The sequence below is a fragment of the Entelurus aequoreus genome, linkage group LG01 (genome assembly GCF_033978785.1).
Source record: "Entelurus aequoreus isolate RoL-2023_Sb linkage group LG01, RoL_Eaeq_v1.1, whole genome shotgun sequence".
Lineage (NCBI taxonomy): Eukaryota > Metazoa > Chordata > Actinopteri > Syngnathiformes > Syngnathidae > Entelurus > Entelurus aequoreus.
In genome coordinates, this window is record NC_084731.1 from 88171889 (window position 1) to 88177123 (window position 5235).

Here is a 5235-nt window from a genome sequence, read left to right on the forward strand (position 1 = left end):
AATAATTTAGTTTTTTTATTTTACCACAAAATAATTGTTTGTAAATGTATATTCCGTCAGTTATTTATGAATCCCTTATTATGCAGTACAATAGACTTGTAGTATTTTTCTAATCAGCCTGACCTAAGCCTAAGGTTTGTGTGGCAAATAAATCATCTTTGTGATTAACATATGGTTTAATAACATTTGACAAGGTTGTATACTGTAAGGAAGTCCGATATAATTAATGAATATGATTACAATCAAGAGTAAGATGACTAATTTAGTGTTAATATTTGAGCGAGGATGAAAGATTCGTGGATGATCAGCCTCTGTAGTGTGAAAAGTTGGGCTCCGAGGTTAAAAGGGTTAAGTATCCATGGTGTAAGTTGTTAATTTAGTTAAAAGTTACGACTGACACTAAAACTTTGATTGAAACTTTTATTAGTAGATTGCAGAGTACAGTACATATTCTGTACAATTGACCACTAAATGGTAACACCCGAATAAGTTTCCACATGTAGGAACGGAACTTGAATGTAGACCGTGAACCTTCTGTATGTGCAGGAAATATGACAACATCACCAAAATGATATGATTATTATCTTTTATTACATGCAGTTGTTTGAGCAAAATACAGTCAATATAAGACACGGTACACGATTTTTATTCATCATTGCACTTAAAAAGTACAACAAAATTTGCTAACAGTCAACCCGTCATACAAATATGACTGGTAGATTGGACCGGAAGGCTGATTGGTCAGCACATTAGTGGTGACTCGTAAAAGATAGGAAAAATAAAAAACATGAGGAGGGAAGAAAAAAAGTCTGACTTCAACACCCATCTCGACCTCTCTACCTTTTGTAGGGTTGGCCGGATACCAAGGTTTTGGTACCGGTACCAAAATGTGTTTCAGTACTTTTTTAAATAAAGGGGCCCACAAAAAATGGCATTATTGGCTTTATTTAACAAATATATGTTGCGGTACATTAAAGGCCTACTGAAACCCACTACTACCGACCACGCAGTCTGATAGTTTATATATCAATGATGAAATTTTAACGTTGCAACACATGCCAATACGGCCGGGTTAACTTATAAAGTGCAATTTTAAATTTCCCGCGAAACTTCCGGTTGAAAACGTCTATGTATGATGACGTATGCGCGTGACGTCACTCGTTGAAATGGAAGTATTGGTACCCCATTGAATCCAATACAAAAAAGCTCTGTTTTCATCTCAAAATTCCACAGTATTCTGGACATCTGTGTTGGTGAATCTTTTGCAATTTGTTTAATGAACAATGAAGACTGCAAAGAAGAAAGTTGTAGGTGGGATCTGTGTATTAGCAGCTGGCGGCAGCAACACAACCAGGAGGACTTTGACTTGGATAGCAGACGCGCTAGCCGACGCTAGCCGCCGACCGCACGGATGATCGGGTGAAGTCCTTCGTCCTTCCGTCGATCGCTGGAACGCAGGTGAGCACGGGTGTTGATGAGCAGATGAGGGCTGGCAGGCGTAGGTGGAGCGCTAATGTTTTTATCATAGCTCTGTGAGGTCCCGTTGCTAAGTTAGCGTCAATGGCATCGTTAGCAACAGCATTGTTAAGCTTCGCCAAGCTGGGAATTATTAACCGTGTATTTACATGTCCATGGTTTAATAGTATTGTTGATCTTCTGTCTATCCTTCCAGTCGGGTTTATTTATTTTGTTTCTATCTGCATTTGAGCCCGATGCTATCACGTTAGCTCAGTAGCTAAAGAGCTTCGCCGATGTATTGTCGTGGAGATAAAAGTCACTGTGAATGTCCATTTCACGTTCTCGACTCTCATTTTCAAGAGGATATAGTATCCCAGGTGGTTTAAAATACAAATCCGTGATCCACAATAGAAAAAGGAGAGTGTGTGGAATCCAATGAGCCTTTGTACCTAAGTTACAGTCAGAGCAAAAAAAGATACGTCCTGCACTGCACTCTAGTCCTTCACTCTCACTTTCCTCATCCACGAATCTTTCATCCTCGCTCAAATTAATGGGGTAATCGTCGCTTTCTCGGTCCGAATCTCTCTCGCTGCTGGTGTAAACAATGGGAAAATGTGAGGAGTCCTTCCTCCGGTGACGTCACGCTACTTCCGGTATAGGCAAGGCTTTTTTTTTATCAGCGACCAAAAGTTGCGACCTTTATCGTCGTTGTTCTATACTAAATCCTTTCAGCAAAAATATGGCAATATCGCGAAATGATCAAGTATGACACATAGAATAGATCTGCTATCCCCATTTAAATAAAAAAATGTAATTTCAGTAGGCCTTTAAACATGTTTCTTATTGCAATCAAAGAACAATTTTGTCCTTAAATAAAATAGTGAACATACGAGGCAACTTGTCTTTTAGTAGTAAGTAAGCAAACAAAGGCTCCTAATTTAGTCTGCTGACATATGCAGTAACATATTGTGTCATTTTCCATTCTATTATTTTGTCAACATTATGAGGGACAAGCGGTAGAAAATGTATTATTTATTTACTTTTTCATCTGGTCATTTTCTGTTTCAACATGTTCTATCTACTCGTCTGTTAAAATGTAATAATCACTTATTCTTCTGTTGTACCACAAATTTGGGTATCGATCCGATACCATGTAGTTACAGGATCATACATTGGTCATATTCAAAGTCCTCATGTGTCCAGGGACATATTTCCTGGGTTCATAAACATAATATACATGTTTTTAAAAAGGAAAAAAGATTTTGTCACCATAAATAATCTTTGTAGTATCGACTAGAAAGGCTCTTGTACTTGGTATCATTACAGTGGATGTCAGGTGTCGATCCACCCGTTTGTTTACATTAAGGTGGTGTGTAGTGAAGCATGTTTAGCGATTCCTCGTCCTGGAGGGATGATGCTTGTAAGAAACATAATTTATATGTCGCCATGGAGACGAGGATTAGTGATTTAGAAGTAGCTAAAACACGGCCGACCGCGGATGGATGTTAGCCGCTAGCTAGCTAGCCATGTTTTAAAGCACCTCTTGTAGAATGGCGTTTCAGTGTTATAGCTTCACCTTTATCGTTAGTTTTTAGGCCAAAATGCGTCCACTGTCCGTTTCTGCGTACACACCGTGTTTGGTTGTAAGTACTCCGTGCGTATGCGTTGCCGAACACCAGCAATGTCACGACCTGATGCCGTCATGCCCGTAAAAAAAAGGGTACCAGTATTTTTCAGAGGCAGTGTAGTACCGTTTTTAATTAATTAGTACTGGTATCCGTACAACCCTAATCTTTTATCAAGTCCACTAAACCCATGTGTTATTTCCCAACAGTGACTCAGATTCCAGGTGAGCTGTTTCCTTCCATTCCTTTGCATCAAGGTTCATGAATGTCTCTGTCAGTGTGGTTGGTTCTGAAACATGACAAACGTCGGCATATTATTATTATTATAGAGTTTTATTTGAAATAGGGACAGATACAAAAACATAGACATCTGAAACGGGCATCCAATGTATGCATCACAGTGTTTGTAGCCAAAGCTAATTTACAACACTTGTCCCCAACAACAACAACAACACAGATCCAACATCATTAAAATAGGAAAATAAAAAATAGAATAAGGCAAAGATGAGTCGATAATAATGATAATAGAAATAATACAAAGTGCAAACTAGATAAAAGTCAATAATAATAATAACACAGACAAAGTGCAGACTAGATAAAAACCAATGAGTAAAAACTAAACATGGGAACACGATTGTTGCTCAACTAGCTATCATTTTGTTTGTTGTTTGAAAGTGACAAGTGCAGGTATACTTTTCAAAGTGTCAGGTAAAGAGTTCCATAGTTGTGGTCCTTTTATTGAAAAGGCAGTCTGGGCAAAAGATGTTCTACGGAATAGAACGCAACAGTTGCCTTTTGACGTTGCTCGGGCGGTAGATCTGGTACCACTTTGCAGTCTTCTAATTGCCTTGCAGAGCAATTGGGGAGCAGAGTTATCCAAGCATTTAAAAGCCAGTTTGACTGTGTGTAACAAAATAAAATTGGTAAAACTTAAAATATTGTATTTGGTTAAAATTTGGCAATGATGATATCGTATACTCTTCTTGTCTAGAACTTTCCGGGCGCGGTTATAAAGACACTCAATGGTCTTGATTGATGACTGGTGTGCCTGGGACCATGTAGTTAAGCCATAAGATATGTGTGAAAGAATCATTGAATTCATAAAAGTAAAAGCACAGCTGAGAGTTAAGCAGTTTCTTATAATCTTAAAACAGCCTAGGTTTGCCTTCAGGGTTTTACACATTTTCTTAATGTGACTTTTAAAATTCAGCTGATAGTCTATGATTATGTCCAAATATTTGACTTCAGGTACTTGTTCAATGAGCTCATTAATTTTTATATTCAGGTTTGTTTGAGGTAGCTTTTTTATGGAGAAGCAGACAGAGTTAGTCTTTTTAGTGGTCCACAGTCGCTAAATCTGAAAACTCGTCATATCCAAAATCCCTTTGCGGCTTCACTGGCCGTTAATCTCGTAAATTGGCTCATTTATGTTCATGATGGCTTCACTGTCTGCTCAAGGGATGTTTATTTCTTGTTTACGGTCAAAGTAAACAACATCTCGACGAATTACAATTGTCTTTTGTCTTTGTCGTGAACCGCTGGTCTGGATCAAAAGAGACGCCGTTGAGGTTTGTGGAACAAAGAGGCTTCTTTATTGACAAGCAAACACCACAACAGGTGCTGCAGTCTGTGCATGTCTGTGAGAAGAGTCTGGCTGAATGAGTTCTCTCTCTCCTGGAGCAGCCATGCAACCAGTTCTTGTAGACCAAAATGATGTACTCTCAGGTGTACAGAAGTAGACTCCCTCCTAACCATGTAAGGGCATGGTCGTGTCTGTGCGTCCCTTCACGTGGATCTGGGCTGACATTCTGCATACTATCAACACTTTATCTGCCTACAATGATGTACCACTGTCTGCAAGACTGGCTGCCTGCTTGCCCTCTTGGAATGTGATACTCCAACGAATTGAAAAACATGGTATTGTGTAGACGAGCAGATACTACATATTAATTGTTTGCGTAGCCCTCAAAACCTAGTTTTTCAGCTTTCTTGTCCAGTTTTCTTCTTTTTATGTATGTTACATAAGCTACAAAAAGCCAAATACTCTCACGTGAATCACGTCTCTCATCTCTCATCAGGCGGCCCTTTCTTCAGTATAGATGTACTGATCTGTATAGCAGCTGTTGCTATGTCTTTGGCAACTTGGCATGCG